The following is a 12,448-nucleotide window of genomic DNA, read 5'->3' as shown; positions in this document are numbered from 1 at the left end:
AATTCTTCTTTATTAAATCTTGAATTCATTTCATTGAAATCAACTATTTCTTTCTTTGTTTGTTTGATAAATTCATCTTAATTAAACAAGACATCTCTGGATATATAAACCTTTTGAGTCTCAAGGTCAAAAAGTCTATATCCTTTACTTGAAAGACTATAACCAACAAATATACATCTTTTTGTTTTCAAATCCCATTTCTTTCTATTTTCCTTTGATACATGCATATAGGCAGTACATCCAAATACCTTAAAATGCGATATATCTGGTTTCTTTCCATAGAAGCTTTCATAAGGTGTCATTCCATTAACAGCTGCTGTAGGACTTCGATTTCTAATAACGACTGCTGTGCTTACAGCTTCAGCCCAAAACCTTTTCTCAAGATTTGCATGACACATCATGGACCTAGCCGCTTCTTGTATAGTTCGGTTCATTCTCTCGGATACACCATTCTGTTGTGGTGTTCTAGGTACACTTAATTGATGTTTAAACTTGCATCAAGTATGTATAAGTTATTTCGTAGCTTACCAGATCCCATGACAGTTCCTGATGTATCAAAGATAACACATCCACTTTCTTGAAGATGAATTGAATATCCTCGCTTAGTCGAGACACTTACTGAAAATAGATTCTTCGCAAGGTCCAGAACATGCAAAACATCCACCAATCTTACAGATTTATATTTCTTACCAGCTTTGATGTTAAGCCAAATATTTCCTTTTCCAAATGCTTGGACAACACGATTATCTCCCAGACGTACATTTTGTGGGCTTGCAAAATGAACATAGCCAACCATCATTTTCTTTTCATATGACATGTGTTGGGATGCTCCTGAGTCTATATACCATTCAAAGTCTTTATGATTTTTAGATTCCGATGACCAAAATAATGCATGTTCAACAGATGCATTAAATGATGTATCTTTTTTTCTTTCTTTGGGGTCTCTTGACTTATTTTTCTTGGGTTTATTGCAATTTCTTGCCCAATGTCCAGGGATTCCACAATTGTAACATTTTCCTTTTTTCTTGTATTTTATTTTTATTTTATTGTTTCTCTCATTTTTTGACAATAAAGCATCTTCTCCAACATCTGCACTTGATAAATTTTCTTTACGTTTGTAGTCTTCATGCAACAACCTTGCTACTACAAATTCCAGTGTTAAATCTTCAGCACGAGACTCTAAAGCTGTAATCAAGTTACTGTAGGATTCCGGGAGGCTACATAAGAGCGTTGCAACCTGATCATCCTCTGTTATAGATGCACCCAGCGCTTCAAGCTGACTTGCCAAAGCTTTCATTTTATTAATATGCTCAGTCATAGATTCATCAATCCCCATAGTTGCCGAGAAATATTTCTTTCGAAGAAAAAGTTTGTTCGCCAAAGACTTTACTTCACAGTGGTCTTCCAATTTTGACCATGCTTCCTTCGCTGTTTTAGCCGATCGAACTATTGACAATTGTTCGTCCTTTAATGATAAACAGATTGTAGCGAGAGCTTTTCTTTCCCGTCTTTGAAATTGTTTGCGCTGAGTTTCAGTAGAATCTTCAACAGAAGGCTCAACCTCGACGCCTTTAACAATATCCCAAAGATCTTTATCTTCTAGGATCATTTGTAACTTAAATTTCCAAAGATGAAAGTTCTCTCCATTAAATTTTTCGATTCGATACAACATTGCGTGTTCGTCACTACCTGACGCCATTGTCAAAACTTGTCAAAGATGCGGCTGATTTATCTGTAAATTACACTCAACAAGTCCTCAAACCGAACAGGTGCCAATAACCTGTTAATATTTAGCAAAATCATTCGGTTTGAGCAAACATTTATTTAATGTAGTGAGCTAATTTATAAGAAGACTCAATACAAAACTATAATCGTAACTAACTACTCAGAGGAATGTCAATAGTTTATATATACAAAGATATCACGTGACTAAATAGACTGAACTATATATGTGAATATGAACTAGCGTTCTATTTTTCGTATAGTAATGCAGTATAATCTTTAACATTTTCATGCTGACAATTGTTACACAGAAAACAAAGAAGAAAAAGAATATTTTGCAAAGAAACTAGAAATAGTTGACGAAAATATAAAGAAACTGAATTCTAATAGAGAAATAAATAAAATCACTATACCATATGATCACATCTTTAAACTGTACATGAAATTACATTATAAATATTGTTTTAATTGTTCATTTTGTCAAACTCATAATATTAAATAATTGTGTTATGGACGTGCGCCATTATCAATTGAAGAATCTATCAAGTATCACGCAGAGTTTTGCTGTGAAGGAAACGAAAAATTAAGGAAAAAAATTGAAAAAGAAATTGAATTTATCGAAAAAAAAGAAAGAAGGAAAAAAATATAAAAAACATGATAGTTTATTGTAATAGTTTGTGTACAGATTAAATTGCAAGCTTTATTCATTTTCATACTGACATTTAATGGAAAATACCTGATTTATCTTGGAAAAAATGGATGAAAACAAAAAATAGTATTGTGAATGAAATATATAGAAAATTATTTTATAAATATTGTTTTTATTGTAAAGATAATTGTTTTCTGTAAAGAAAAAGAAATGGTAAAAAGAAAAAAACACTTTATATTATTACGAAACTATATAAACACTGTAGTGTAAAATTTTATAATCAAAACTAGATATGGGGTATGAACACATCTATAAACTATACAACAAATTACATTCTAAATATTGTTTTTCCTGTTCATCGTGTCAAAGTCATAAAATTAAGTTAATTTACTTTGGTCATACACCATTATCAAATGAAGATGCTATCAAGTATCATGCAGAATTTTGTTGTAAAGAAATTGAAGAATTAAAGAAAAAAGTTGAAGAAGAAATTAAATATATCGAAGAAGAAAAAGAAAAAAGGAAAAAAAATAAAAGAATATACAAGAAAGAACTTAAAGAAATAAAAATGGCAAGATCGCTATTTAAAACCTCATGTAAATTTTTTTAAAAGAGAAAAAAACACTTCAAATCAATAAAAATGGATGAAAATAAAAATAGTATTGCAAATGAAAGATATAGAAAATTATTTTATAAATATTGTTTTTATTGTAAAGAATGTCAAAGATATCAAATGGAAGCTTTATATAGTGTTTCATTACCAAAAAATCCAACACATTGTGTTTTTCATCATTAGTATGTTTGCTGTAAAGAAAAAGAAGAAATAAAAAAAATTGAGGAAGAAATTAGTTTTATTGAAGACGAAAGGAAAGAAAAAACTTAAAACCAATATGTCATATAAAACATACCATACAAGCAAAATCAATACAGAATACAGCAAATTGTTTTATAAATATTGTTATCATTGCAAAATATGTTTTTATTACGAAATTTATTTGAGTTTGAAAAATTTACCAACACCAACTGCAGCAGAAAGTATTGATTATCATGCAAACGTTTGCTGTAAAGACAAAAAAGAATTAAAAAGAAAAATTGAAGAAGAAATTCAATCGATAAAAGAAGAAGAAGAAGAAAGAGGAAAAATAAAAGATGTGTTAAGAAAGAACTTAAAGAAATAAAAAGAAAGAAAAACACATTATTTTATTTTTCTTTTTTTTAAGAAATTTAAATTATTGAATGGAACAAAATAAAAGTGATTATTTTCTTGAAAATAAAAGTGATATTTTCTTGAAAATGAAAGATATAAAAAATTATTTTATAAATATTGTTTTTATTGTAAAAAATGTCAAAGATCTCAAAAACATTTAAATAACGCGTCATTACCAGTATACCCATCAGATTTTATTTTTTATCATACATATACTTGCTGTAAAGAAAAGAAAGAATTACAAAAAAAATTGAAAAAGAAGTTAATTCTATTCATAAAGAAAGAAATTATACAACGGTAAGATAATGTTATTAACAAAACTCAAATCAGAATATATTCATTTTTAACCAAAGTTTTGTTGTATTACAGAAAGAAAATACAAAAAAAAGAAAAAATGAATGAAAGTATTGATATAAAAACAAGGCTACAAGAATTATCTTCATTTATAAAAACAACAAATAGTTTACTGCAAAAAGAAATAAAAGAAATAAATATATGATAACAAAAAGAGAAAAAGAACATTTTTTACATTCTTACAAATTACTTGATAAAATTATTGAATTAGAAAAAAAAGATAAAAATGTTTTATCTGAAAAATCAACATCTGATGAAGCAACTGGATTATTTGGCAAATCTAGTGCTCAAAAAACATTTATTTTACTAAGTAAAGAAGAAAAACCAGAAGCATTTGGTGAAGGTAAAAAAACAGTTGATTTACCCAGTAAGGAGGAAAATCTCTTAACATTCGATGGATCTTGTCAATCAAAATTCGGTGGTGTGCCCATGGGTTCATGGGTTCATGGTCGACCTAGTGGTTTATTTTAAAAAACTTTTTTTTTAATATATCATTTTAAATTGTAAAAACATGTAATAAATTGTTTATCTTGATTAAAATTGTTTTGCAATTTTTTACATTTTTTTTCATTTTTTTATATTATTAAATTTACTTTTTTTCAATTTATTTCAACTTTTTTCAACTTTTTCAGTAAATTTCATTTTTTTACAATTTTCTCTATAATTATACTTTTTTCTATATCTACTTGTATCATAAATATTCAATCACTCGAAGAGAGAAGATGTCTTTCAAAAGTAGAATTAATTCAATTATTCAAGATCTGAAATTTTTTTGGAAATATGATGGTCAATACTTGTTTATGACAAGTCTTCTTCATATTGGATTTCTTTTCTGTCTTCATAAAGCAACAACGTGTTTGGTTCAGCCTGCTAATATTGGTGCTTGCGATTAATTTTATTTCCACTTTTTTTTTGGTAAGCATATTTTAATTTTTATTATTTATTAACATTATGACACTTACTTGTTTATCCTCATTTTTTTTAGAAAATTTTTTTTTAAATATTAGAATGTGTGATATACGAAGCAAGTCAGTTTATCCATGTCTTTGTATGCAGATGAAAAGTTGGTTTAAGTGGTATTGGTCCGATAATGAATTTGGTGAATTATTTGAGTCCTTTTATCGATTTTATATTGTGGATGAAGCATTGTTGCGAGACAATTTGTATCATCAATAAATTGGACTTTGGACTTTCCATATTATCATTCCAAAAATTGGACTTTGGACTTTCATCAATGTAATTATTTTGTATTGTATTTGAAATATATCTTTTTTTATAAAATCTTCTTGTTTATATATTTTCTATTACTCTTATTAACTTTTCTAATATATATATATGTATATTATCACAGGCTCACCCTTCTCTATTTTTATGTTTACTACCGCTGACTGCCCCAAAAACTTTCACTTCGGCTTTTTTTATTATAAGATGTATTATGACTATTTTTAGACATAATACATTTTATAATAAAAAACTTGATCTCGATTATATATATATATATATATTAGTTAACTACTCTAAAGTCAGGCTAGTTGAGAACGGTAAAAATATTCACCTCAATCGTCCCGTCCAAAAGCTCTTTCCTACTGAGTTAAAGCACGACGAAAGAGAATGTGAGCAAAAAGAGAATGAAAAAGGACTGAGAGGAAAGGAGGCAAAATACTAGGGTGGACGCAAGAGAGCCGCTGCTCTTGATTCTGTATGGAAGACACAGAGTATGCTTGATTAGTGGGACTAATCAAAGTGGGGAGTGTGTTGTAAATTTTCATGTCATATTATGTAGCATGTGGCTGTGTCTTATTATAGATTATAAGATATAACGAATATTATTAAATTGATGCAAAATACTATAGTCATGTTAAGAGAACACTTCCTCACCGCAATGCGTCATTGCGGTAGGATGTAGGTAGAAACGGAATGGCAAAGCTGCAAGTAATATGTAAACGCCTAAAACCACTTCCGAATAATTATACATAAATATAGCTTGCAAGCGTTGGTTTGGGAGTACGGAAAAGTTGACGTTATTGGTGTATGAACTGGTTATACAAATTTGATAAATTAGAGTCGTATTGCAGAAGGCAATAAATTTCGTAAACGCAGTTCTAGGATTGACGGTTGTCCGTAAAATTAACGAGATCAATTTAATTATTCCGTATCGCGAAAAACCAACGCTTGGAACGTAAAATGGTGCACAACACTGTAAATATGCTATTGAAGTGTTATAATATTATATTAAAAATACAGTCCCATCGTTAGTGTAAAGTTTGAGAACAGTGAACCAACATTTCGCACAAATTGTGCGAAAACTAATATTTAATCTGAAAAGTTAATTCAAAGATGACGAAGTGTCATTAGCATTATCTGGGTTCGGCGCAACCCCCTCACCTTCGGAGCCAACTTGTATGAAACTAACCTTCCAAAAACCTTGCATGATGAATTATCGTTGAGAATATTTTTTATATTCCAGGCGATCCCACAGTTTTTGGCAACCTACCACCAAGTGAAGAATGTGCTTGGGCGATCTGTGACGCAATAAAGTCAGGAAAGGACAACTGCTACAAGCCAGCTCATGGTTAGTTACATCAATTGCTTTGAGTGCTTCAATCACCCCTGGACCCTAACCCCCCTGGGAAATCGCTCTTCAAAAATATCATTTAACAAAGTTGGATTTCAAGCAGAATCTTCTAGCAAAATAGTGGTGCAAAATAGTTCTTGCCAATTCTTTTTTTACAATGATAACAATAGTTAGACTTTATTTTAACCTTTTGAAACAAATAAGTCCAGTTAAAGAACACTTTTTCAAAAAGGTTGATGCTCTTTGTAATACAAAGAGTGTATAAAATTCTTCAACATTTAGACATCATAAAATATTCCAATTTTCTGACGATGACTTTGGAATGAATTGTAAATCACAAGATGTTTACAACTTGCACTATTCAGCAAAAAATTATCCCCTAGGTGGCTGATTACAATTTAAAGGAGTTTCGTGTTCGGGATTTGCATTGGATAGTAGCTGAAATTTGTGTAGTCTTCAAACACTTTTTCAATATAGTCTACTAGTAAACAGTGTAAGTTCCCTTACTGTTACCAAACACAATAAATATTCGTTGCTCTGTGGCTACATGAACCATCCGTAATGGAACTGATTAATAGTACCACGTAAAGTGGAATTTCGCTGCATTGTTGTAGCTTACATGACGTACGAATTTAGAATTTGTATTATGATTTGAGGATTGTGGAAAGAATGATATGATAATTGTCAGTGTTTGCTTCACAAATGAAAGGATTGCTGTTCTTTTGATACACACTGTGTGTGTTCCACTATTCCAGTCATATACAATCATCTGTATTAGTTTTTGCAGGATGCAAAGAGGCACGAAATGCCGTTGCAAAATACAGTTCAACACCTGAATGCATTGTGGATGCTGAAGTACATATTCCTGCTCCATAACGATAGGGACACTTGTTGATAGCGATATTCAAAGAGTATTTAAGAGCTATTCATGTCAACATGTTTTGTTGTTGCCTTAAAGCCATCATCGCTAATTTTACTTCAAGCAGCTTTATTGATGTCTACTTTAACATGAAGGACTCCTTCTTATGAAGGCAGAAAAATCTAGCTTTTCCTCCTCTCCCACCCCCTTTCTGCCCCTCCACCAAGTTTTGGCATTCCATTGTATATTTCTTTAAAATACAACTCATTGACAACGGTTATCCAAAATGTGGCTGTTTTCTTGCGTTTCATCTCGTTATATCATTTGCAGTGAGTAATATTCTTAAGCAACGATTTTTAATTTACACAGGGTCATAGCATCCTTGTTGAATACACTTATCTCACCACCCCACTCGTCTTCCTCTCAATAAGTTTTTAATAAGGAACAAAATTCATTTAAGATTTAAGTGTTTCAGTCTCATCATTTAAAATACCTGAATGTGAATGCAAGTAACGTATGCACCTACTTAAAATGTACAATGTCTATCAAGATGAGGAGATCTTAGAAAGCAGCTCTACCTGATTTTGACAGAAAAGAGAGAGTCGGAACTTTTCACATGAAAACTTCAATGAAAACGCCTACACTTCTAGGTTTATGTTTTTTTCTTTACAGGATGTTGTGTTGCCCATGGGTTGCTCTGGAGCAATCGAGATAGCATTGAACGCCCCCAGTTGATCGTGGTGATAACATCCTAATTCCAAGACCTGGTTTTTTTCTTTACAAATGCATCTGTGGATCGCGGAAGATTGAGACACGATTTTTTAAACTCATTGTAAGTTTGTACAAGTTAAAGATCTTGAGTTTACGTTACTGTTTAAGTTTAAAGACTGTTATAATTAAGTTCTAATTATGCTAATGAAGATTAAGGACTGTTCTAATAATCATGATAATGGTGATCAAAGAATATTCAAATTATGTTCTGATTGTGATAGTGGTAATCAATGACTTTTACAATTTATTCTTCAATGAAGTCAAACAGTCAGTAGTTCAAAGGATTCCCTACAAACTAACCTTGAGTGTTGATTTGGACTTTATGTTCAAATGAATATTGATTATTTATAATTTTCAGCCTGAAAATGGTTGGGAAGCCAACTTTGACGATATGGCTTCACTTATTGAGGAGAGAACAAAGCTTATTGTCGTTGTAAACCCATCAAATCCCTGTGGTTCTGTATACAAAAGAGAACATTTGGAAGAAATTTTAAACAGTAAATATTTCAAGACATGTACAAGTTTTTTCCGCCGATTTGACCAAAAATTTTCGTACATTCATATTGGTCTTAATTTCTTACAGTTGCTGAAAAATACCGCGTCCCAGTTCTGTGTGATGAAGTTTCGCGCATGTCGTAAGTGTTCGTTAACTGCATGTCACGTGACGACTTGTAAATACGTTCATGTTTCAACTAATGTAAGGTCATCACGATTGTAATATTTGCTTAAACATGAACGCTTCAAAATATTTGCGTGTCTCAAAAGTGGGTTTGGTCAGGTTATGGGTAAGGCAAGCCGCCATCTTGAAATTTGGCAAAACTTACAAAATTTACGACGAATATCTATTTTTCCTGTCGAGGTTTGGTTTTTTAAATAAATGTTTGGAATTGGTTTTAAGACATCTTTCAAGATGGCGTCCTTGCCTCACGTCGACACGGTTGTTAGACATGCAGCGGTTGGGTTCTAAATTTTATTGGTACAGCCCGAGAAGGTGGTCAGGCTTGGCAACACTGAATAAGGCTTAAACTAAATTAACTTTTTCTCACATTTACTGCAGACATTCGGCAAAGAGCCTTTCAATAGCATGGGAAGTTTAACAAAGAATGTTCCTGTTCTAGTTGTCGGTGGCATTGCCAAAAGGTGAGCATGCGCATTTCTATTGCATTACGTCATTTTGAGGAAACCCTATAACGTTGTGTGTCAATGACAGGTTCTTGGTGCCAGGTAGGCGTATCGGATGGATTGTAATTCACGACAGAAATGATTCCTTTCGTTTTAAGGTATGAATATATCGCTTGCATAGATCTCATAATACACTAGATCACGTGTGGACAACATACGGCCCGAGGGCCGGGTCCGACCCCTGAAGGGATTTGGACTGGTTAGCCGACTGTATCTGAGTCGACTCCGATTTTGCCCATCTATTGTAAACGTCGCCTACTACTGGGTAACAAAGTGACTGTTACATGCTTGTAAATGTAGATCGTCCAAGTTGGTATAGTCCTGAGAAGGACTGTTTTTGTTGTTGTTGACTGACGTTTGGACAACCTAACCGGTAGTCATCTTCAGAGTCAAATGAGGAGTAAACGTCAGGTTAGCCGTATTTGTTATCTGGTTCTTACGTCATTGTATTGTGTGTCTGCTGGTGGATTTGAAACTCTGAATATCCTCTTGTGTGTTCAGCGGGACTTAATTCTGAGTCCTGCCGGAACGAGACCAAAATCCTTGCAGTGGTGTTTTCGTTCAGTTTGCCTACACACAAGACTACACACAAGACAAACCTGCACACAAGACTAACCTACACACAAGACTACACACAAGACTAACCCACACACAAGACTAACCTACACAAAAGACTCACCTTCACACAAGACTAACCTACACACAAGACTACACAAGACTAACCTACACAAAGACTCACCTACACACAAGACTAACCTACACACAAGACTAACCTACACAAAAGACTCACCTACACACAAGACTAACCTACGCACAAGACTAACCTGCACACAAGACTAACCTAACATGCCACTAATTACAATAATTCCAGTGCTATCTCACAACATTTACTAAATTGTCCAGACGCCAACTACATCTCACACCTTTTCTCACTTCCTGACGTTGACTCCGACCCCGATCTCACACGCGCGCCACTTAATCCTTGTAATTTGATTCCTAGTAACACCAAAATCTTATATCGATGTAATAATAATAATCCTGATCAACTTCTCATCTTAGAAACGCTTTTGGTAAAACGCAATATGCCACAACTTAATAGTGGTCTCAAAGCTTGTAAGAAATTACCTCTATTTTAATGTAAGTATACTGCCTGATTGTTTAGTCTTATAGTTCTCTAATTACATAACTGTTATTTCCGCTTGTAAATATTATATAAACGTTTCGCTGCCTGCATTGTAAACTATTAGTCTGATGATGTCTTGGGAATAAAGACGAAATATTACACCATCTTTTGTTTCAAACTCTTGTATTATCTTGAATATCAAGAAAACGAGATGTCCCTTTTCGGAATTTGTTTTACTTTGTTTTACTTGAAATTGTCTGCTTGTCCTGGTCATTTGTCGTAAATAATGTTTCCATAATTTTGTAAAAGCACTATTGCTAATGCGCATTTAATATACACGACGACTTTTTTTAGAATAGACATCTTCTGAAGATGGCATCATGAGATGTCGAAACAAACCCTTATACCAAGTCATTGTAATAACCTTTTTGGGATTAGATGGGATAAGGGCCTTTCTCTGATCTCTAAGTTAACACAGTCCTCACACAAGCTCTGCAAATAAAAGTCGGGGGGAGCTTACATTCTTTAGTTTGATGTTCATTTATCAATCATTTTTCAATATTATATTGAAGACGCTTAATGCGTCTGGACGAACTTGGGCAAGAAATTTTTGTTTTTCTGGTCTTCAGTGTAAAGACGGGCACAAGACACATTATACGTCACGACGAATAATCAATGGTTATTCGTGTCTAGACAAAGAATCGAACATAGTTCGTCTATATGTTTGTAAATGATGATCGTCCAGGTTAATAAAGTCCCGAGAAGGACTGTTTTTGTTGTTGTTGACTGACGTTTCGACAACCTTAGCGGTAGTCATCTTCAGAGTCAAATGAGGAGTAAACGTCAGGTTAGCCGTATTTGTTATCTGGTTCTTACGTCATTGTATTGTGTGTACAGGAAATGTGTATTGTCATTGTGGATTGGTGTGAAGTGAAATATTTTATTTTTAGTTGTGATGTGTGATTTAGGTGTGACGTATTTAGTTGTAATGTGTGGATGTCAATTGTGTATTGTCATTGTGAATTAGTTTGAAGTGTAGTGTTTTTAGTTGATCGTTTGTTTGTATTGTGAATAAGTCATTTGTAAGGTGCCGGTAATTGCTGTGATCTGTTCAGGGGGGTTTGTTCCAAGTTGGTATACCAACTTTCTAATGTAAGCCGTTGTCTATAGTCAGTACTGTAAGTGATACATTTGGCCCAGTCAATGTTGTGCTTTGTGATTCGGTGATGTTCGGCAATGTGATTAGTTTTGTCTTGTTTCTTAGTAGCTCGTTTGTGCTCAGTAAGTCTTATGTTTAAGTTCCTGCCAGTTTCCCCGATATAGGAGGAACCAATACTTACAAACCCAACGAACCCAACGAAACGAAAAACTCAGTGACAACAGCAACGATTTGGCCCAGTCAATGTTGTGCTTTGTGATTCGGTGATGTTCGGCAATGTGATTAGTTTTGTCTTGTTTCTTAGTAGCTCGTTTGTGCTCAGTAAGTCTTATGTTTAAGTTCCTGCCAGCTCCCCCGATATAGGAGGCGTGGCAGTCGGAGCAGTATATTTTGTAAACTGCACCTTGTCGTTCGTTGGGTTGTTCTTTGTCCTTTATGTTCGTTAGTACTTGTCGTAAATTTGTGATTGGTTTATGTGCGACACGTATGTTGTATGGTCGTAAGATACGCGAGATAGTCTCAGACGTACCTTTGATGTAAGGTATCGTTGCTGTTGTCACTGAGTTTTTCGTTTCGTTAAGTTCGTTGGGTTTGTAAGTATTGGTTCCTCCTATATCGGGGAAACTGGCAGGAACTTAAACGTAAGACTTACTGAGCACAAACGAGCTACTAAGAAACAAGACAAAACTAATCACATTGCCGAACATCACCGAATCACAAAGCACAACATTGACTGGGCCAAATCGTTGCTGTTGTCACTGAGTTTTTCGTTTCGTTGGGTTCGTTGGGTTTGTAAGTATTGGTTCCTCCTATATCGGGGAAACTGGCAGGAACTTAAACATAAGAC

At 33.3% G+C, this 12,448-nt stretch overlaps 1 protein-coding gene and 2 long non-coding RNA genes across 3 annotated transcripts in view; all 3 read left to right on the top strand.

Annotated features, from left to right (window-relative positions):
- LOC124436079 overlaps positions 1–12,448 on the top strand; it is an 87,522-nt gene that overhangs the window by 62,056 nt on the left and 13,018 nt on the right. The gene's annotated exons all lie outside the window — the stretch shown is intronic.
- LOC124437514 lies at positions 6,941–8,049 on the top strand. Its single transcript, XR_006945747.1, has 3 exons — positions 6,941–7,000; positions 7,295–7,362; positions 8,039–8,049. It is a non-coding gene; the product is annotated as an uncharacterized LOC124437514 (long non-coding RNA).
- Positions 8,059–8,747, top strand: LOC124437513. The gene is made up of 3 exons (XR_006945746.1): positions 8,059–8,198; positions 8,496–8,634; positions 8,721–8,747. It is a non-coding gene; the product is annotated as an uncharacterized LOC124437513 (long non-coding RNA).

Source organism: Xenia sp. Carnegie-2017, unplaced genomic scaffold (genome assembly GCF_021976095.1).
Source record: "Xenia sp. Carnegie-2017 unplaced genomic scaffold, XeniaSp_v1 HiC_scaffold_16, whole genome shotgun sequence".
Classification (NCBI taxonomy): Eukaryota; Metazoa; Cnidaria; class Anthozoa; order Malacalcyonacea; family Xeniidae; genus Xenia; species Xenia sp. Carnegie-2017.
The sequence above is the reverse complement of the archived record's forward strand: the minus strand, read 5'-3'. Positions and strand labels throughout refer to the sequence as shown.